General features: G+C 39.0%; 2 long non-coding RNA genes across 5 annotated transcripts in view; one reads left to right on the top strand and one right to left on the bottom strand.

The window, feature by feature from the left end:
• Positions 1-14060, bottom strand: part of LOC115286723 — a 29718-nt gene extending 15658 nt beyond the window's left edge. Inside the window, exon 1 of the long non-coding RNA XR_003906236.1 lies at positions 14003-14060. This is a non-coding gene — a long non-coding RNA (uncharacterized LOC115286723). The remainder of the gene's footprint in view (positions 1-14002) is intronic.
• On the top strand, positions 1355-20908 carry LOC115286722. Of its 4 annotated transcripts, XR_003906235.1 has the most exons (6): positions 1355-1492; positions 12981-13143; positions 15193-15428; positions 18647-18791; positions 20517-20626; positions 20878-20908. It is a non-coding gene; the product is annotated as an uncharacterized LOC115286722 (long non-coding RNA). The 4 variants fall into 4 exon arrangements; XR_003906234.1 differs by lacking the exons at positions 20517-20626; positions 20878-20908 and having other exon boundaries at positions 13018-13143; positions 18647-18938; XR_003906233.1 differs by lacking the exons at positions 20517-20626; positions 20878-20908 and having other exon boundaries at positions 15231-15428; positions 18647-18938.
• The last annotated feature ends 2647 nt before the right edge of the window (positions 20909-23555 follow it).

The raw sequence follows: 23555 nt of genomic DNA, 5'->3' as shown, positions 1-23555 counted from the left end.
GCTGTCATAGAACTGCCAACAAAGCAGACAGATGGCTAGAAAGCTGTACTTTGGATTCAGCAGGTCACTTCCTCCAGGATTCTCTAAGTTCTGCTTTGTCTTCTGCTGCTGGCCTGTGTGCCCCACAGGCCAGGGTCTAGACAGACATCCACATGCTCCTCAAAGAAGTTGAGTGCTCCAGGGATCAACCCTACTCCATCCCCCACTGACTTTCTCAGCAACATCTGCCCATGTAAATTTAAGAAGGCAATATTGTCCTCCATTATCTCTGCCTCCAGCTGAGATTCTAGTTTAAATCTGCATCTCTCACCCACACAGAGGACCAGTGCCTCCTGTTCCTCTCTTTCACTCCCTCCCATCACTGTGGTGTCCTCCCAGTGGTCCCTTGGCTTATTCCAGGTGACACTCTAGGACTGGGCCTTGCCTCTGTCCCCAACCCCTTTCACAACCTTCCCCATGTGTTGCTTGAGTCTATGATACCCCCAACAATGCCCCTACCTCCCAACACATTCAAGCCTAAAATCCCGGAACCTGTGAATACATTACATAGCAAAGGGGATTTTGTCAGTGTAATTGTTACTACCTTAAAACAGGGGAATTATTTTGGATTATTTATGCGGCCCAATCTAATCATTTGAGTCCTTAAAAGCTAAGACATTTCTCCAGCTGGAGTCAGTCAGAGATGTGACAAAGTGAAACAAGAAAGTTGAGGCAAGAGTGGCTTTCAGGAGACTGGAGTGTGCAAAGGACTTGATCCATCATTGCCAGCAAGGAAGGCAGGCAGCCCCTAAAAGCTGAATCTAACAACCAGCAAGGAGGTAAGTACTTCAATCTTAAAACCAGAAGGAAATGGATTCTGCCAACAACCCAAGTGAGCTAGGACTCATATTCTTCCTCACAGCCTCCTGAAAAGAGTGCAGCTCAGCAGACATCTTGATTTTAGATCTACAAGAGCCATTTCTGACTCCTGAGCTGAAGACGCTGTAAGATAATAAATTTGTGGTATTTGAATCAGCTACTTTGTGGTAATTTATTACACCAGCATAGAAAACTAGTATTCAGCCTTAAGTGCTTCAAAAGTAACTGCTTTATTCGCCCATGGTAAGCTGATTGATTTTAGAATGCTTTCACATTAGCTATCTTATCCTTCTCAGGAGAAGTTGCAGTCTCTTTTTTTATTCAATGTTGATTTATTTATTTTGAGAGAGAGAAAGAGAGGCAGAGAGACAGAGACAGAGAGAGATCCCAAGCAGGCTTTATACTGTCACAATGGAGCCTGATAGGGGCTCAAGCTCACCACCTTGAGATCATGACCTGAGCCAAAATCAAGAGTTAGACATTTAACCAACTGAGCCACTCAGATGCCCTGAGAAATTGCATTTTCAAACTTGGAGCAGTATGGAAAACATGGAAATTCTGAGACATGGATATCCATCCCAAAGGAGATCTGCTCTCTACCATCAGTCTTGGGACTAACATTATCAACATTAAGGTAAAGAGCAAAAATCTTTTAAGGATCTCCAGTTCCTACAAATAACATTGCCTCAAGTTTCCATCTGCCCTCTACCTCATTGCTTGACTTTCTGAGATATTTGTCATAGAAGTGCTTGAGGCAATCTTACACCTTGCTCCTTAGAACCGCTCACATTCTCTTGCCCCAAAGTCCTAGACTGAGCAGGATTGTACTTCCTCCTTCCTGACCTCTGATTCCACCTCCGTGCTCCACCTTCTCTTCTTCTAGAAGTGCAAGGCACTCACCTAGCAGGTGACAGGGACTGTTCAAAGCTCCATTCTGTCAGAAAAGTGGAAAAGGGAAGCTAGGAAGCAATGAGAAATACTGTAATAATCTACCTCTTCCATCAAAGGACTTCCTATCCAGAAAAGGAGGGGAATTATTCTGTGCTTTCATCGTGGGTCATTTTGTTTAGGACCCCCTAATGGTCCCCTCTGAGATTATGAAGGGAAGAGAGGGGAAGGAATAAGGCATGTGGCAAATACCAGTAAACCAAAATAAGAACAATGACAATGAGGCTCCAATTATTCATCCCTTAATGGATACAATAAACTAACAATCCTCCACATATAATTATAATATCTACTTAAATTAACTGTTTCACTGTTATTACTGAACCTCATGTTGATTGGTAAAAGTACCCCTCTGCTAAAACTCTTATAGAATTGTCCTCCCCGGTAGACACCTTTCCCCTAGCACATGCTCATAGCACTTTAGGTGATCATAGTCACTTTGCTCTCTGACATTTCACCTTCTACCCATATCTTCAAACTGAGTAGTCATTTTTTTTATCATTTTGCATGGTTTTAGGGCATGTGTCCTGTCCAAGTTTTCTTCATTTCTCTGATATGACAGAGAACTCTGGATGCCATTTGTACCTGGGTTTAATTTATACTCTGGATCCATAATTTTAGATACACCCTACTCGGATATATCACCTTTCTACATCAGTTCAAACTCTTATCAACTCTCTTTTCTGATTTCAACTGAAACTGCTCCCTATTGTCACCTTGGTCCCTCAGGTAGAATGTGAGCCTTTGATACCATTTTATCTCTCCAGAGAGGTTTGTTTTATAAAAGGTAAAATATACAAGATGTAATCAATGGATATATTTATATCCAATAGATATATTTATATATATACACATATACACATATAAATTTATGTACTTCTATACACATATAAATTATAAAAGGAAAATAGCACCTTTCAGGGGAGAAACCTGGCAGATATCACTTTAGCCAAGTGCTCAAAATTAACATCACCAATTATGAGATGCCAACATCATGTACCTCCTGATATGTCCTGCTAAAGAGGGCATAATACATCTATGGTATTTTTACCAAAAATGTGTAGGTTTAATCAGTCCTGAGAAAACATCAGACAACCCCAAATCAAAAGTCATGGTAAAAATACCTGACTAGAACTCTTCAAAATGCCTCAGTCATAAGAGACAAGGAAAAATAGGAACTGTCAAAAACTAAAGGAGGCTAAGGAGACAGGAAACTAAATGCAACATGACATTCTGGATTAGATCTTGGAACAGAAGAAGGAAATTAATGGGAAAACTGATGAAACCAGTATAAAATTTGTAGTTTAGCTAATACTATTGTACCGACACTAACTTCTTAGTTTTGGTCACTGGAATATGATTACATGAGATATTAACAGTAGGAAAATCTGGGTGAAAGAGTGGAAGGGAATTCTCTGTACTGTTGCTGCAACTCTGTAAGTCTAAAGCTAATTCTGCTACAAGTTACCTGTGTGTCCTGCAAAAATTTTAAACTCTTTGACTCTCAATGTATTCATCTTGAAAAGAAAACTTTTAGATCAAATGATTCCCAAGAGTCCAAACTGAAATGAAGAGAGAAGGAATATAAATAAGCAAAACCAAGAAAATGGTAACTGTAGTGTGTGAAATCTGTAAGACACATTTTCCACGTATAATATTTGTCTTCCAAATAATATACATGATGTAAAGTTTCAGCAGGATGATGAGCAAAACACTTACCCACATAGTAAGCACTCAATATTGTCATTGTTTGTAACTCAGCAAAGAGATTCAGCCCGGAAAATAAGAAGGCTTTACCTTGGATCAAGACCTTCTAGTCCCCTAATATGGTTCACATAGGAGTGGTAAATTAAGAGGTAATTTGAAAAATAAAAGGAAATCAACATCTTATAAGAGACAATTTACATCTGAGAAAGAGGTAGAGAACTAGAAAGTCAATAGAATAGAAAATTTAAAAAAAAATAGAAAATCCTTAGTGGAATAAACTCGGAAGGTGGAAAGAATGATTTAGGTGTGTGGAGTCCTTTGAAATCCTATGCCTGCAGAACCATACATCCAGCTGGACTAGCCAAGTAGCCAAGTGAGGTCAGGATCACAAGACCTCTTTCCCCTACCCCTTGGCCAGGATCTGAACCAGTCAAATGGGTCAGTCTGCTGGGGCTGGATGCATGCCCCTTTCCTGAATAGACTGCAGTAGAGGTGAGGCTGGCTTAGACTTTGCTGTAAAAAAAAATCTGAGATTAAATCATTTTGGAAATGGATTTTTTGGATTGGTAGAAAAGATATACTGCCACGACTGTGAACAAAGCCCAAAAAAAGTAATCAAAGAACAATCTGAGAACATATAGGAGATACCTGCTTCTAGTAATGACAAGTTAGGTTATTTGGACTAATTCTCCAGCAGAAAACAAATAAGATGCTGGATAAATTTTTTATATATGTCACCTTTGAAGTATCAAAGAGCTGAGGCAGTGACAGCACCAAGATGGCAGAGTAGATTACCCCAGCCTCTGTCCCCCAACAAAGACCAATAATTAGATAGCTCTCCTTGATCACTAATAGCTCTGGGGGAGCTCAGGAGTCCAGTTTACAAGGTTCAACAACCCAATGAAACAAATAAAACCTAAAATTTTTGCACAAAAAGCGTATAAAGAATGGTTTCATTTTGCCTACATCAGTCCATCCCCCAGGCCAGTACTGCTTAGCGCCAAGAAGGAACTTCCCACATCAGAAGAGTTTCCTTCACCAGTAGAAGGAAAGTGGGGTGAGCAACCAACTACCCAAGCCTTTCAGGGCACTTCACAAGAGATCTGCCTCAGTTTCACCCCATTCAGACATGGATAAAGCTGAAACATCACAAAAAACTAGGAGCAAGAGAGAAGGGCAGGGACTATGTATGGCCAAGAAATGGGAGCCAATGCAATTCTCAGTTGCCTGCTCTACAGAAGACCCCAGCAGCCTTCACCGTTGAGGATCTTACCAGCTCTTGTACGTGTTGCAATTTCTCCCAGCTTTCATCACTGAAGACCTGGTTATGGGCTCCAGCTCTGCCCAGGACCCCAAAAGCTCTCACCCATGAAGAAACTAATGGCCAGCATAGTCATCCTGGAACCTCGACAGACTCCGCTGCTGAGGTTTTCTTTCTACATGTTGTCACATTCGCCCAAACCAGCCACCCAAATCTCTCCCCTCACCCTCCACTCTCGCCTCCATGGAGCTCAGGATTTTCACAAGGGCAGCCAGCCCCAGCATCTGTGGCTGTAGGGAGGCAAGACATCAGTCTAGATACTGGCAGCTGACCCCACTGCCTGGCTAGCCCCAGCAGCCACGGGAGTGCACACAGCCATCCAGGGCCACCGCAGCTTCTCATGGGCCCAAATTCTTATCACTAGCCAGCACTATTGGGCTTGCCTGCACCTAGCCCCTGCAGCTGTGCACCTGCACGCTACCATCCAGACTTCCTGTAACCAGCTTCCTCTGCCACACTTGCCTTTGGTGAGAATCTAAAACAACATGAGTTCATGCAGACAGCCAGGACCCCCACAGCTGCTTGTAAGCCCACAGTTGGCTTGGTCCCCTCCTGCTGGCTTTAGCCCTCATCCTATGTGAAACTACGGTGGGGCCTTGCCATTACACAGGCCACCTGCAGCCGGGCCCCTGAAACAGAACATGTGCACATCACCCACTCCACCCACTCACTCATCACTAATCACTAGATCTGGAGGTGCTGCTGAGGACCCCCAAAACTCTTACAGCCACTGTGGAAGCCCTGAAACTCTAGCCAAGAGTCACACAGTTGTTCATGTTGTGGCCTGAACTGATGAAACATCACACCCCTCCCACCTGAAGCCACCTTGTGCCTCTATACTTGGCGCCCAGCACCCTTGGGTGCTCCCCGCCCCCATAGGTAAAGGTCTTTCTTTACTGAAGTCAGTCCATAAAGTCTGGAAGAGGTAAGTGCTTCTTCAAATGCAGATACCTTTGCAAGGCTACAAGGATCTAGAAAAACCAGGGAAATCTGAAACCACTAAAGTCAGTAAACTTCCAGTAACTGACTCCAAAGAAATAGAGATACACAAATGACACAAATTTAAAATAATTTTTCTAAAAAAGATTATCCAAGTGCTCAAAGGGGTTATTACTAAGTTTAAAGTTGAGAAAAGGTAGAGAACTCAGAGGAATTAGTTGGGATTCCTTGCTGCTTTTCCCCTGAGGGCATTTGACAATCAAGAGACCATTTGTGGCAACCTGGATGGAACTCAAGGGTGTTATACTAAGTAAAATAAGTCAGGCAGAGAAGGACAGAAAAACCGTATGTTTTCATTCATAAGTCTAACAGGAGAAATTTAACAGAGGACCATGGGGAGGGGAAGGGGGGAAAAAGAGTTAGAGAGAGGGAGGGAGGCAAATCATGAGAGACTCTTAAGTACTGAAAACAAACTGAGGGATGAAGGGAGAGGGGGTAAAGGGAAAGGGGTGGTGGTCATGGAGGAGGGCACTTGTGGGGAAGAGCACTGGGTGTTATATGGAAACCAACTTAACAATAAACTAAGAAAAAAAAAGAAAGAAAGAAAAGAAAAGAAAGAAGAAATGACTGTAAAACAGAGCTAAAGTTTTGCTGGCTTTTCTAGGTAAAAAGGACAAACTGAAAACCCAAATCCTGACCAAAGTGGTCAGTACTATACAACAATTGTCCTTCTGCATGTGAGCGCAAAGAGGCACCCTTTCAGATTAGAAGCTCCTTAGAAATAAATCTTCCACATCCTGACAAGACAAATGGCGGAGACAATGACATGGTGGTGATCTGGGAGAGAGAGAAAAAAAAAGAAACATTTGTAATTAGGTGTACACCCAGTTTTGACAATCTGGTAGAAATGGCTCAAATTGTCATGGTCAAGTTGGTCCAAAAATGTCAAGTCTGGTTATATTATTTACAGATATCTGAAAAAGCAAACCCAAATCAATCCTGAGGCAGGTATCTTTATTTAAGGTCTCTGAGAACCTAAACAAATCATTTTCAAGGGCCACAGGGGGCAGAGACCAGTGTCAATGACACAAGGACCAAAGGTAACAGGAATGAGAACAAACAAACAGCAAGAAGTAGAAACAAAACCCTAAAGACTTCAGAGACAGGAACCATTAGAATTATATTTTAGAACCACTGTATTTTCTATTTAAAGATAATGAACGTAAAGGAGTTCTGAACAAGTATCTCTAAAATGTTTCGCTCTGGCATGTGGACTATTTTGAGCTAAACACAATCAAGACCCATCAGCCTCAAGAAAAATTTACGCCTCTCCCTTAAACTACTTAAAATAATTCAGATAGGGGGCCTGGCTCAGAAAAAGAGTTATTACCAAGAGATGATTCTTTTATCTAAATGCCCTATTTGTATGGCAGGACAAATGCCTAATTAACAAACATCTGTTTTGCTTATCATCCTGTGAATCACTCTTGTCCCCTTTGAGGTCCCAAGCCTCTAATCCATTCCTTAGCTCAAGATCGCATAGAAGCCTCAATTTTCCAGCTTGTCCTTGTATCTCATTGTGTTTGAGAGGCCCCAGTATGTATGTAATTAAATTAATTTTTCTCTTGTTAATATCTCTTATGTTAATATAATTATTAGAACAGCCAGAGAAACTAGAAGATGAAATTAAAAATGTTTTGCTCTCCAACAAGAGTTAAAATATCTGTTTTAAGGGGTGCCTGGGTGGTTCAGTTCATTAAGCATCCAACTTTGGCTCAAGTCGTGATCTCATCATTAGTGAGCTGGAGCCTTGCATCAGGCTCTGGGCTGACTGTTCAGAGCCCGGAGTCTGCTTCAGATTCTGTGTCTCCCTCTCTCTCTGCCCCTCCCCTGCTCACACTTTGTCTCTCCCTCCTTCAAAAATATATAAAACATTAAAATATATATATCTGCATTTAAAAATGACAGCATTAAGGTACCTGGCTGGCTTAGTCAGAGGAGCATATGACTCTTGATCTTGGGGTCATGAGTTTGGGCACCTAATGAGTGAAGAGATAACTTAAATAAATAAACCTTAAAAAATTAAAAAATAAACAGGAGAAAAGACATTAAGATGACAACATTAGCAAAATATCTAGTAATAAATTTAGCTAAGGAGGTGAAAGACATGTATTCTGAAAAACTAAGCTGAAAAAAACCAAAGAAGTCACAAATAAATGGAAAGCTATATCATCTTATGGATTAGAAGAACTGATATTGTTAAAATGTCCAGACTACATAAAGCAGTCTACAAATTCAATGCAATCCCCATCTGCTGGAAGCTGTTTCTGAACTCACAATAGTCAAGAAATCTCCTTATGAGGCAAGGCGGGTTTGCAAGGATTCCACTGTCAGATGGCGACTGATGTCTACCCCCCACTCAATTATTTTTGCTTGAGCACCAACCCCCAAGACATCTTGCTGACTGGTGTCAGGAGTGACTTGTCTCCTTATTCTGGCCCTGAAATGCTGATTACACCTTGTGAAGGAACGTATTCGAGGAATTTCTTCTTTTTGTTTATGGGATCAAATGTTACATTTCCTGAGAAACCTGTTTTTCCACCCCTTGAGAAAACAGGCTATTGACCCTTGTCACAAAGAACTAACTTTTGCCTTTGCTATGCTAAAAACATTGCCTTGTATTTGAATGCTAAAGATAACTTCCTCCCTCATATGATAAGCACCTAAGTTACCTACCTCAATCACTATTGATAAAGATTATGCATTGAGTCTTCTACCAATCAATGTTCTGGGAAATTTTTACATACCAAAGAATTTTTCATCAGAAATCATTGTCTAAGGCAATTGCCACTTATGTTTTGTACCCCATACATTTTTCAAATAAATAAAGCTGACTCTCCGGTCAGTGCAGAGATGCCTGCCTGGTGATCAGAAAGAAACTTGAGGCTCTCTCATTCCCTTTCGCCAGCACCATCCATCCTTCAGGGAGCCCTGGACCTGCTGGAGCTGGACTCTGGCACCCATCAAAATACCAATGGCATTTTTCACAGAACTAGAACAAAGAATCCTAAAATTTGTATGGATCCACAAAAGACCCTGAATAGCCAAAGCAATAGACAAAGAAAGGAGAACAAAGTTGGTGGTATCATGCTCACTGTTTTCAAACTATACTACTACAATACTATAATAATTAAAACAGTATGGTACTGGCATAAAAACAGACACATAGATCAATGAAATAAGTATAGAGAGCACAGACCAAACCCACAAACATATGGCCAATTAATCTATAACAAAGAAGGCATGAATATACATTGGAAAAAGACAGTCTCTTCAATAAATGGTGCTGGGAAAATTGTACAGCTACAGGTAAAAGAATGAAACTGGACCACTAACTTATACCATATACAAAAATAAATTCAAAATGAATTAAAGACCTGAACATAAGACTGGAAACTATAAAACTCCTAGAAGCAAACATCGGCAGTGAGCTCTTTGACATCAGTCTTAGCAATATTTTGGGGGCCAGTCTCCTCTGGCAAGGGCAACAAAAGCTAAAATAAACAAATAGGATCATATCAAACCAGAAATGGTTTTGCATACTGAAGGAAACCATAAGCAAAAAACAAAACCAAAAAAAAACAAAAAAAAACCCTACTGAATGGGAGAAGATATTTGCAAATCATATATCTGATAAAGAGGTGATATCAAAAAATACATAAAGAACTCATACAATTCAAAGACAGCAACAACCAAAAAGTAAAACAAAGCATCCAATTTAAAAATGAGCTCCTGGTTTAAATAGACATTTTTCCAAAGAAGACATACAGATGGCCAACAGGCACATGGAAAATATGTTCAAAATCACTAATCATCAGGGAAAAGCAAATCAAAACCATAATAAGATATCACCCTACACATGTCAGATTAGTTATTATCCAAAAAACAACAACAACAATAACAACAAAAAGAAAAAAACAAAAAATGCTAGCAAGGATGTGGGGAAAAGCAAATCTTTTTGTACTGTTGATAAGAATGTAAATTGGTGCAGCCACTGTGGAAAACATTATGGAGGCTCCTCAAAAAATTAAAAATAGAACTGTTGGGGCACCTGGGTGGCTCAGCTGGTTAAGAGGCCGGCTTTGGCTCATGTCATGATATCACAGGTCGTGGGTTCGAGCTCCGCATCAAGCTCTGTGCTGACAGCTAGCTCAGAGCCTGGAGCCTGCTTCAGATTCCGTGTCTCCATCTCTCTCTGACCCTCCCTTGTTCGCACTGTCTCTCTCTGTCTCTCAAAAGTAAATAAAAGACATTAAAAATTTTTAAAAATATATAACTGTTGTATGATCTAGTAATTGCACTTCTGGGTATTTATGCGAGGAAAATGAAACCACCAATTCAAAGAGATATATGTACCCTTCTGTTTATTGCAGCATTATTTACAATAGCCAATATATGTAACCCAACTATGCATCCATAGATGAATGGATAAAAAAAGATGTTCTATGCATATACAGTAGAATAGTACTCAGCCATAAAAAGGATTGAAATCTTGCCATTTGCAATAACATGGATGAACTTAGGGAGTATTATGCTAAGTGAAATAAGTCAGACAGAGAAATCCAAATACCATGTGATTTCACTTAGAGGTGGAATCTAAAAAACAAAACAAACAAAACAAAATAGAAACACCCATAGCTACAGGAGACAAACTGTTGGTTAACAGAGAAAAAAGGGCTTGGTGGGAACAGCAAAATAGATGAAGGGGATCAAGAGGTACTAGTTTCCAGTTTAAAAAAAATAAGTGGGTGGATATAATATACTTCTTAGGAAATATTGCTAGTAACATCGTAATAACTTTGTATAGTGACAGATAGTAACTAAACTTATTGTGGGGATCCTTTCATAATGTAAGACATATCAAATCACTCTGATGTGCACCTGAAACTAATTGGATACTGTGTGTCAGTTATATTTCAATAAAAATAATGACAGCATTTGAGGAAAACTGTTTCAAATTCAGCATGGAAAGAGCTTGGAAGTCATGATTCTCATCATTACATACACACACATGCACACACACACACACACAGCTCAACAAACTGAAAATCAACAACTCTTTTTAGATCCATCAGAGAACTGAGGTCACAGAAGCAAACTGATGTCCCCAGGATTGGAGAGACAGGCCCATATAAAGAATCACAACTTAAAGGAACAAAATCCCTCTACAGAAACCAGTACTGGGATAGTAAAACCCAAACTGTAATTGATGAATTCCTGGATGCTCAGAGTGGACAAATCTCAAAGTTAAAATCTCTAGGGGGCTCAGTATTAGGCAGGAGGAGTGCATTGGCACTTCTGTGAGCTTTACTGCCATAAACTGAACCAAGTTCCCACAGTGACTATTGGAGAAAAATTCCCTTGTGCTACCAGAGGAAAAGGGGAAAAGAAACCATTTCAAGATACACCAAAGCATTATGTTTTTAACAAAAATTGCCTTTAAAAGAAACTATTTTAAAAGAGTCTAATCCACTAAATTTTTTTAAATTAATCATATACTGAGGGGTGCCTGGATGGGTCAGTCTGTTGAGAGTCTGACTCTTGACCTCAGCTCAGTTCATAGGATCAAGCCCTGTGTCAGGCTCCTCACTGGATATAAAGCCTGCTTAAGATTCTCTCTCTCTCTCCTTATGCCCCTCTCCCCTGCTTCCCTACTCATGGTCTCTCTCTGTCTCTCTGTCTCTCAAAATAAATAAATAAACATTTAAAATAATCATTTCCATAGTCATATACTGAGACATAGAGCAAAAGAACAATTAAACTAAAACTTTACAGAATATGTTCTCTGACAACAATGCAATTGAGCTAAAAATCAATAACAAAAAATAACTTGAAAAATCACTTTCAGGTAGTTAGGAAATATACTTTTAAATAGATCAAATAGTAGTGTATAATGTAAGTTCTAAAATATTTTGAACTGAAAAAATAAAAAAAGAATATAAACACTATGACCTGGAATGAAGCTAATGGAACACATAGAAATTTATAGCCACAATTATTCATATTAGAAAAATGGAAAGATTGAAAATCAATGAGCTAAATGTCCTTCAAAAGAAATTAGAATAAAAACATCAAAACAAACCCAAATAACATAGAGGGAAAAACTAATATAAGTAAAAGCTAAAATTTAATTTCAAGCAAATATAAAAGAAGAATGAAGCTCTTTATGTACTCTTTCGGAATGATATCCAAGTCATTACATTACAAAAGAATTAAAAATAAATGTCACATGCAGTCTGCTACCATTTGTGTAAGAGGGATATATTTGTATTTTGAGAATTTTCAGTACTGATACCCTCTACAATGTCTATGTTTTAAATAAAATAAAAGTTATATTTAAAAATTAAGTAACTAAAAATTTTAAACTTAAAAAAATGATCAGTTAGAGCTCCCAAAAGAAAAAGAACTGGAGAGAAAGTAGACTGATAAATACCATATTCAAATATAAGGGAGATGCCATTGCCTGCTCATTTACTGACTTAAATGACTGAGGGACCAATCTGAGTGGTGATGGATATGGAAGTTGGGGGAGGGGGGGGTAGAAGTGGTAGCAGGAGGGGTAGTCCTGTGGTGAGGAAGGTAGTGGCAAGAGGTGATCATAGTGGCATTGAGTGTGAAGGTAGAAATGAAAGAGATGGTAGAGGGGCACCTGGGTGGCTCAGTGGATTAGACATCTGACTTTGGCTCATGTCATGATCTCTCAGTTCATGAATTCGAGCCCCAAGTCAGACTCTGTGCTGATATCTCAGAGCCTGGAGCCTGCTTCAGATTCTGTGTCTCCCTCTCTCTCTGCCCTTCCCCTGATCACTAGCTCTCTCTCATAAATAAACATTTAAAAAATTAAGAAAAAAAAAGAAAGATGGTAGAGGTAGAGATGATCATAGTGGGATTGGGCATGAAGGTGGAAACGGAGGAGATGGTCGAGGAGGTGATGGTGAAGTTGGTGCTAGAGGTAGTGATAGTGTTAGGTATTGGTTGCAATGGCAAAGCTCTTTGAGCTGTTCCAATAAGACACTGAGGTTCTATCTGCCAAACTTTTTGGGCAACAGACTAGCCTCATTCATCAATATGAACCCCAAAATAGGAGAGCATTCTACCACATCTGTCCAGTTAAGATCACTATGTGTTCTGTCTTCTTTCATTTCAGCTCTATTTTGGAACCTAAAATTTAGTCCTCTCCTTAGTTCCCAGCTGATGCTGAATTGATTGTCAAAGAGCTGAAGAATAACTGATCATGTGGAAGTTGGTGAAGAGGTGAACTATAACTTGTGATTGTTCTTTGGACCACGGAGTCTACAGTTACCAAAAGGGTAATTATTCAGTTTATGCCTTCAGTAACATCTGGTATGTGTTTGAACAAGGCCCTGTACCTGGTGGCCAAAGGAAACCTGAGAATGAGTCTTTAGAAGTCAAGGGCAAGTCCCTGGGTGATTTTGCAATGAGGACATGTGACCAAAATGCTGTGGAGGGAAATGATTGGTAGCCTCAGGAGGAAAGCCAAGAGGCTTGCATAGGCCATGGGGGTTTTACTTTTCCTTCTCCCCATCAGAGGTCCAATGGATCTAGGTCAGAGGTGAGGTGACTGAGTGAACTCCCTTCCCCAGAGAAGAGATTGCCTCCTGAAGAGAACATTATCCCTGTATCACCAGTTGGTAACTTCAATTTCCCTCTAATCATGCCCCTTAATTGGCCCAAGCAGAGGGGGCTGATTGCTCAGAGACTTTTAAAATGCTGGATGAAAAGCAGAATCCTAAGAATAACATTTTATCCACATTCAATCAATCATTTTTCCATCTACACCTCCCACAATCCCACTTAGGCAACAGCACAGGAGCTGTCTGATTATCTCACTGGGTTCTACTGCAGGCTCAAAAATTTCTCAAAATCAAATTGTCTTAATTTACTTTTACTTAGAGAGAAAAGCAGAGATTGCATTCTCTGTGATGGTATTAAGGGGAGAAATATAGACATAAGCACTGAACAATCAACGGGAGAAAGGAAGGAAGGAAGGAAGGAAAGAAGGGAGGGAGGGAAGGAAGGAGGAAGGGGATGGAGAGAAGGAGGGAGAAAGAGGGTGGAGGGAGGAGGTGGGGAGGAAGGGAGGGAGATGGCCAAGGAAGAAAGAGAGAAAAGACACAGAAAGTTAATATCCCAAAGTCTGGGTCTTACTGCCTTAAGAAGTATAGTAGTCTTCATTTATCTGCGGTTTAGCTTTCCAAGGTTGCAGGTTTCCCTGGTCTAAAACCAGGTGATCCTCCTTCTGGAATATTGTCAGCAGGTCAGTACTAACCTAATAGTACGTCACAATGCCTATGTCATTCACCTCACTTCATCTCATCACATGGGCACTTTATCATCTCACATCATCACAAGGAGGGTGAGTATAGTACAATAAGATATTTTGAGAGAGACCACATCCACATAACCTTTACTATATTATTATGTGTTCCATTTTATTATTAGTTATTGTTGTTAATCTCTTACTGAGCCTAATTTATAAATTAAGCCTTATCATATGTATGTATGAACAGCAAAAAACATAATATGCATAGGGTTTCAGAACTACCTGAAGTTTCAGGCATCCACTGGAGGTCTTGAGGCATATCCCCTGTGGATAAGGGGAGATTCTGTATTAGTCATGGGAAACTTTTTTGCCCCTCACTAATTTGCGGGTCAAATGAGAATCCTGTAAAAAAAACAAAATGTAAGAGGTCCTGTCTATAGTGAACTAAATTGTCTCAAAAGTGGTGACATTCACCACTCCAAAAGAATTTTGTTATTGTTAACAGCATTATTGCTATTCCAACTTATTCCAGGTTCCTTTTTTAACATCACAAAACTCCCTGAAAGTGACTTCTGTCTTCTTGGTCCTTTCTGGAACCTTTCAGCTTTCTTTTCATTACAATGCCCAGGCTAACAATACTATAATTTTCCCCCATTGAAACGTGCCTTCTCCCCACCCCCAAAAATAGACTAATGTGATTATTGAGTAGGTCTGGGTGCTTTGTGCTTCATCTTTTCTTGCTGTAAGTAGACAGCCCTTTTTTATTCTTATGATAACTGAAACATTTGAACAATCATTGTCCTACAGAGGAGCTGATCTTGGAGCAATTGTGCTTTGTACCACTCCATCCCCTTTGGGAGCAAGATCATTTTTAAAATAATGACTTCTCCAGCCATTTATTATCAGCCTGGAGTCATTTTCACACCTCAGAAGTGAAGGCTTAATGAGCAGAGAAATTAAAGAGTAAAACTCCGCTAGTGTCTTCTTAAATGGTGGCATTTTGGCAGCTCAGGAGAAGAGGTGCTTCCAAAGAAGACCTACATGACGTTCATCTTGTTCTCCAAATGACCTTTAGGTAATGAATCTCAACATTTCCTCCTCCACACCCTCCAGCTCCACCCGCTTCTTTTCCATCCTGGAGGAGCTGGCTCATGGGAAGGTCAGGTGGTGAATACCGGAGTGGTATTGGCATATTGAGTTCATCTGGCACAATGCTGAAAATACAGCAATGGCTCAACAACATCTTCTCAACTGAGTAGAGACCACATGCTCTCTGACCCTCACCACCACAGCAACTCACCGTTGAAAGTTGTAAGTTTTTAGGTATCTTTTAGAAAGACACTCTGAAAACAGCAGCAAAACCACACACACACACACACACACACACACACACACACACACACAGAACAAAGAACAAAAACCACACAAAATAAACACCCTCTAACACCTCTTATTCTTATATCCCTTTCATAACTCTCCCAGTTTGCTGTTCCCTCTTTAGTGATCCTCAGGATTCTTATGCCAATTATTTGCACATATTATTATGATTATTGTGGCTATTTATATCTTGATCTTTCCCAGGAGCCCTTGAGTCCCTCAAGGATGGTGACCAAGCAGTGTTCATTTTTACATCCCGCATGTCCACTACAACGCATAACAAAAGCAAGAACTTAGTGAATATTTGGTGAATACCTATGATTGAAAGATTCCAAGGATGCTTTTCAAATGAATGACAGTGTCAGAGATCATCTTCTTTGATTCAAAAGAAAGCAATAAAGACCAGTAAGGTCACATTTTGATTAAAGAAGAAAAAAGATCCTCTGGTCCACATCCAAGCCCTTGAATAAATCTGTATCACACTGCTCATAGTACAGATGCCCTGGGAAGCATTTATGCAAATCTATTAGCTTTTCCCACCTGGCCTGCAAAAATCAAAGATCTCATGTCTAAATGAATGGTCTTTCCCTCATAACATCTGTAATCTTCAGAGATCCATTTCTGGCTAAGAAATCTCTATGAGGGTATGATCAAATTGCCCAGGATAGACAAGTCAAATTAATGAAATATCAGTCTATATCAGTGGCTGTGGAACCAGCATCTGCCTGCCTAATTGGATATTTTGCTGGGTTGGATTTGAGGCTTTGATTGAAATTTGGACTGTTTTTCTCTTTCTGTTAATATTGGTAGAGTGCTGAGCTTTGATTTCCAACACTGTCATTTATTTCCTTTCTGGGATAAGAAAGCCGTTGAGGATACAAGTGCAAAGAAATGGTTGTTCAGAGGTGGGAGGGAATATTGGTTAAGGAAAGAAAACACAAGAATATGAGGTCCTTTTCCCCAGGCAGGACTTGGGGAGGTTGATCTCTTCAAGATGATCAGCAGCCAGTGCTATTAATAGTCACAGAAAGCATTTCCATCCAATCCCAGGTTCCACATGGTGTTTCTTGAATGTGGTTTATTGTCATCCGAGGCAGGAGATTCACCCCTCCTTTGCAGTAGATATGAGAAATGAGGCTGCTTGCCTTAGAAAAGCCAATGGAATTAAGCTGGTGTTTGCTGTTTCATAAAGGAATAGTGGACAAATTACCCAGCTAGACCGTATTGAGTAGAACGGTTAGTTACAAGTGACAACTGGGCCCGTAATTTACACCGCACTTTGGAAATTTAAGCTGGGAGGCTCGGAGCTCTCAATCGTGCATTGTAAAGCTTCTTTTGTACTTCTGGCTCATTTTGTGCTGGAATCATTTAGCCATTGACTTTAACTGCTAATACAGTTCCATCAAATACCAAGTATAAATCAAAATTACTGGATCATTCAAAATCTGTCCTCAGAGTTGTTTATATATATTTTTTCCACCATTACTTCTGTATAGTTACAAGAGAAGCTGCTAAATTATGATATATTGTGCCATGCCTTGTTGCCATCTTTCTAGAGCCTCCTGCAAATAAGATGTAATCCATGACAAATTATTTTTCTAGTTATACAAAACATAAATAATGATAATAAAAAGGGAATCAAATTGTTGAAAGATGAGGAAGAGAGAGAGGAGAGATGTTTCAAATATATAGCTCTCCTCTTGGTCTTGGCTGCCCAGAACAGGTGGGAAAGACAAAGGAGGAATTTTAAAACAAACTTTGCCACACAAGGGCTTAAATTCCCATCTGCCAATTCTAGCCTACTAGCAAGTGATGGAAGACTCTCGTTGGTCACATATATAACTTTTTGTTTGAAGCTGGATCTATTAACTTTTAGCCATATATATATATATATATATATATATATATATATATATATATAATCTCCACACATCGTTTGTAAAATGATTCCACCCAAGGAACTATTTGGTATGTACAAACCATCATGGATAATGGAGGTATCAGGGAAAGAGGGTCCAGTCTGGTGATCCCAGGTCCCCTAATACCCATACTATGTCAACAGACCTCAGATGACAAGAATCACTGGGGTATTCAATCAGACCAAATCTGCCATCCTACCTGAATCTTTGTCTTATGGCTTTTTAAACTCAAGTTCAAAGGATAATTGGATAAATAAATTAGCATTAGCTTTATTCATAGTAGAGTAAGAAATATATGGCAGGAAGAAATTACTAATGTCCTAACATTGTCTCTCTGCCTGTCCCAACTTTTATTTCTCAAATTTCTACCAGATGCACCTGAAGAATTATGAAATCTACCTGTGTTAACATTGTCTTGTTCATTGAAGACTCTGCTTCTATCTCTTACTTAATTATTATTTTCTCCCTTTGTGCCATAGATATATTTTGCAGATCTGTGTGATATCAGGAGGCATAAAGAAAGCAACATGTCAAAAAAATCCCATCTCGAGCCATCCTGGTCATTAATCTTACATTAACACAGCAAACAAAAAGATTTGGGAGTGGGCATTTATCAAATTATACTTTCCCCCGACTAGTATTACAATTCAAGAATGAAGCTGATAGATGAGACACTAACTGAACTTTCCAATAGCAGCATCAACAATGAACATTAGAATGATAATAACAGACATATTTTTTCATATTCCAGAACTCAGGAATGTCTGTTTTTGAGGGAGGTTTTAGAAACAGTTATGAGTCTTGTAAATTTGGGTTGTCACTGCTATATCCTCCCAGGCATTGACAATCAGCTTCTATCACAGGATGTTGCCTTTCCAGTGCCCCAGATCAAATCAGCAAAGCAGCTTAGAAATCCAAAGAGAGAGACAAGCCCTTGCAATTAAAAGTGTTCTGCCCATTTATAGAATCAAATTTTCCAGGAACACAGCTTAGTAGAAACCACGTTTCATGAACATTTCAACATAATATAACGAACACAAGCATTTCAATGAAGCAGATAGCAGAGCAATTTGTACTGGCAGATGGCTCACCCTGGGATCAGAGCAATTATCTCCCTACTCTACACACAGGGGTAGCCAAAGATTCAACAGTTGACTATTCAAAGCAACTTAGTGGTACAAGTGAATTTCTGCCCTAGAAAAACAAACAGGGTATGCACCCTCCTCATTCCAGAAGCAAGTCCTGGAGAGTGTTCTGAAGAATAAAAGATGATTCCTTAGCTGTGTTCACGTGACCATTCGCTGAATTATCTCAAGAACTCAGACCCAGAAGACGTGAGGGCTCAGATGACAGCTCACCCTTCTGCCACTCCAGAAAGGTTTACACCTCTTGTAACTATTGTCTAGGAAAATTACTCTTCTTCCCTCTTTTACCCCTCCACTATGTCTTCCTGACTCTATGGACAGATCAAACTGACCTACCTAAAACAAACCAACAATTACCAAAACAAAGTTTGCACTTCATACTTCAAGTGGTGAAATGAATTTGTACAGCATCTTTTGATAGGCAACTATAGAATATGGAGCCAGGTACTCAAACCAGCATTTTAAAAAAAAGGTTTACTGGTGCGGGGCGGGGGGGGGGGAGATGGCTAAATGCTTTGTCTAGATGAAAATATTGGTTCAAGTTATGAGTATTTCCATAAGTTCTGCTGAGTTGTGGTACAAACATCCCTAATTTTTTATATCTAATTTTTTATACCAGCAGAAGTAATTACAACATAAATATAAAATTAAGCGTATTATGTATGGAACCAGTAACTTTTGTGCAACTAGGTAAAATAAAAACTAGAAGTAAAATTAAACAAACAAAAAACAGTTGGTGGTAGAGTTGGATGTGGAGGGAAATTAGGTTGGTATACAAATTTGAGTTACAGGGAGACACCTGCCTAGGAAGGACCTGAAATGAAAAGATGGCCACAGAATTTATGACTTGAAAAAAATGAAATAAATTTAAGAAGTTGGTTAGCAAGGGGAAAACAAAGGCACAAAGACCATCTAATGTTGAAGGCTTCCTGAATTCATGGAATTCTTGCAGAATCCAGCCAGAAATAGACACGCTAGCTGTCTCCATCCTCCTGGAAACAGAAAGAGGTAGCCTCTGGTTTTGAGCAGAGATAAAAGTTAAGGAAGAGTTAGGGGATACACATAGAGGCTACCCTGAAATCCTGAACATTGCCTTCAGCAGAGTCTTTCTGGATTCAATGACTCCTGACATCTGCAAATTACTACCAGGTCTGACCTTCAGCCCTAAGATAAGTAAAGTAGATTCATACGCCCCACAGTGGACTAAGGCCTTAAGTATATTCTCTGTTTAGGAGGAAAGCATCAGAGAGATATAAAAGGGAAAGTTTATACAGAGATAACATGGGGCCTGACATGAGAACTCTTTGGGCTTTAGAGACTGAGTTAATTTTGCTGTGTCATTTATTGGATAGTTTCTGAGGCAGTGCTTACTCTCTGACTCCTACCCAGAACAGTCTCAGACTCCCTGAGATCTTCATATCAATTCTGGTTCTGGTGAGAAAAATAAAAACAAGAACAAGAACAAAGGTTTTTAATTTTATTTTTAAAAATCATGTAAAGACACTTAGCCATCAAGTGCCAACCGTTATTCTAAGTGCTTTGAAGATATTTAATTTAATCTCCATTATATTCTATGAGATAGGTCTTACTAGTTCCATCTTTCATATGAGGAAACTGAGGCCATTATTTTATTCTTTGGGTTTTTTTTTAAGTTTATTTTGAGAGAGAGAGAGAGAGAGAATCCCAAACAGGCTCTGCACCATCAGTGCTGGGCCCAACGCGGGGCTTGAAACCACGAATCATGAATTCATGACCGGAGCCTAAAATCAGGAGTTGCACATTCAACTGACTGAGCCACCCAGCCACTCCAATTATTTTATTCTTTGGATTACAGACTAAACTGTTGACTATTATGCATATATATTTTATATATATTTAAATTTGAATTAAGGACCATTCTATCACTATTAGATTACTCACAGAGATGTTTTGCCTTTCAAAATTAACTTTTATTTAAGCTATAATAATTTTGCCCAAGATTATCAGGAAAGCACATATTGAGATGTACATAATGGGAAGGAGATGAAGACAGGAAAGAAGAGGGAAGAAAGTTGCCCAAGCACCTCTGGTGAGTATATTTAACTAATAATGTGGACTTGAGGCCAGAGATTAGAAGGGTTTCTTTTTACCCTATCTGTTTAATGACAACAATAAAAAACACATCATCAGCCACAACAAAGAATATTTATAGTAGAAGAACTTGCTGTGTGCCATTCATTGTTCTAAGGACTCAGTGTAAATCACTTAATAAATTAACTCATTCACCAGAATTAATGCAGCTCTTTCTAACAATTATCATTTCTATTTTCTTTTATCTAGATAGTCACAGCTGTGAAGAATTCCCCATACAATAAAATATCTGTAATTTATTTTTTAGAACAAACATATTAATGGTTGTAGAGATCTAAAATGCAAGTTTCAAATATTTTTACATTGTAATTATAGGTTTTACTTTTTCAGCCACTCCAGGAAAAAAAGACTATTTTGTTTTCTCTGTTTTGTCTGTTGACCCAAAGATATATGAACCAATTTACAGGACAAGACTAGAAATCTTAAATTTGAAACTGCTTGGTTTTTACTTTTAAAAATCCATTATTTAGAGAAATCCTTGTACCTGTTCTAAAAAGGCTCAGGTGGCCCCGATATAAGCTGAGGTAATGCCACCTTATTTAATGATTTCAAAAGCATCAGGCATCAGGTTTCCTTGCCAACTCACTAACCCTCTTCTTTATAATGATATTGTTAGAAAGTACAACAGATGAAGAACAGTTGGCTCATGAACTTCAGCATCTCCACCATTTCTTGATACCACTATCAATGTTTTCCCTCAAAGACCAATTCTAATTGGTTAACAGTGCACAACTCTAGGGTTTGAAGCTTTAAATACACTAGCCGGTTATCGATTTTCAAATTATTTAATCCCACACAATAGATGGTAGATAGTTAGGCACTTGCGGTCCAACATTGCCTTATTTTCCATGACTATAACTTGCAGGTTATAGGACTTTCCCCTAATTAGTTAGCCTGCAAAGAGTCATTTCTTTTCTAAGTTTTATTCCACAATATATTTTTTTATGGTTGTGTTGTAAAATCTTGGAAAATAAGATTTTATAATAGGAGGTGACAAATCCTAGCTCAGTTCAACCATCTGCCTTTAATACATACATGTGCCTTTCCCCCTGCAAACCCCAACATTTTCTGCCCATGACCCACAGCCAATCAATTAGAAAAAGAGAGAGGATAACTAAAAAGACACTGTAAATCAGCACTGTGAATGTTTTAAATGAAATGCATGGATCTCTGAGAACAGCACCTGGCTTTCAAACATGCTTTTCTATCATTTACTACTGTCGTTATTAATAGCTTTTCCACAAGTCATGGTGGACTCTTTAGTACCATGGACAGGGACACACACAGGCGGCAAACTCCTCATGCATATGTCAACATCTAATGTTGAGAGTCTTGAATGACAATTACACACATTCATCTTAATTTGGGAGGGGGGCATCTGGTTTGTATGAGCTTCTGAGATTTCAAAACTCAGTGAAGATCAATACCGCCCAAGAGATTGAACTCTTCAGGCAGACCAAGGGCAACTGTGCCTGTCCAATAGACAAAAGATTTTTTTAATCATGATGTCACCAAATTTGCTAATATTAATGTTATATTTAATTCAGTAATTTTGCATTTTAGAGGAAGAGTGCCAGGATCCAACAACATTAGGTTTCTACCTTGTTCCCTTGGGGAGATTGAGAGAGCTCAGGCTGGCATCATTGAGTCCTATTTTATAACTGAATTTGTTTTTTTCAGTAAACTGTTTTGGGTACTATGGAAAGATATTTAGGGAGTGCCACGCTGTAAAGTAGAAGTAGAAATAAAGGGACGGGAGATGAAATGTGCCAAGTGGGCAAGTTGGAAAATAAAATGAAAACTCTTAGTTATAAAAGAACTTAGATATGCAGCTCTCAAAAAGAAATTTATATTGAGAAATGGAAAAGATATAAATATAGATAGGGATATATTGAGAAAATTATTATCTTTATGTCAAATAGAAAAACTTAATGGATATGAGGATGAGTCAAGGAAACAGAGTGAAGAGTACATGTTCCACTTTAGAATTTTATCTCTTTATATCTATCTATAAAATTTTGTCTCTAATCATCTTATAATTCTGAGAAATGGATCCCAATTTTATGCTTGTTGGATAGAGATAAGTGAGGTATTGTGACTTTAAGATTTATGTGGAAATCACTGTTACTTGTCATCATAAAGTTTAGTTTGTTTTTTTTTATTCCATATCCAAAGAACATTCATTCAATGTTCCTCCCTGGTTCCACCAAGCAAAGCAATTCAGCTGCTTTGCTCTCTGCTGAATCTCTAGAATGTGAAAGAGTACATGGCAGATACCCAATTCATATTTGTTAAATGACTGAACATTTCTGCTTTTCAAATTTATATTCATTCTTAAAGGATGCCTCTTCACTCCTTTCTCTTCACTTTGTCTTACCACGTCCCTCCCTGCTGAAGGTGGCATGTCTCTCTGATAGTCCCATGGATGTGCCTCGTTTGTTCCACCTGCATTATTCTGACCTGAAACAAACTAAGTTGTCTGGGTTTCTTATGATCTTTATGTGGAGGCAGTCTAAAAGGAAGCAGAGAGTGTGGAACCTGAACCTAGTGGATTCTCAGTGAATACTTTTTCAAGGGAATTAATATATTAGCCTGAAGCCCCTGAAATAAGCAGGGAATGCCTGGTGCATGCCCTCTCCTTGCTTCATAGCTCTCTTCTAAAAGGGTCCTAGACTCTGCCATCCACCCTTTTGCATCATCATCATCATCATCGTCGTCGTCATCATCATCATCATCATCATCACCATCATCATCATCATAGCAGCTAAAATTTACTATTGAGCACTGAGCTGTTTTTATTTTATGATCAAGTTTCATCTTTGCATTAAGGAATGTCATCATCCCCCATTTTACAACTGGCAAACTAA

Source organism: Suricata suricatta, chromosome 3 (genome assembly GCF_006229205.1).
Source record: "Suricata suricatta isolate VVHF042 chromosome 3, meerkat_22Aug2017_6uvM2_HiC, whole genome shotgun sequence".
NCBI lineage: Eukaryota > Metazoa > Chordata > Mammalia > Carnivora > Herpestidae > Suricata > Suricata suricatta.
This window is presented reverse-complemented; position numbering and strand designations above follow the sequence as displayed.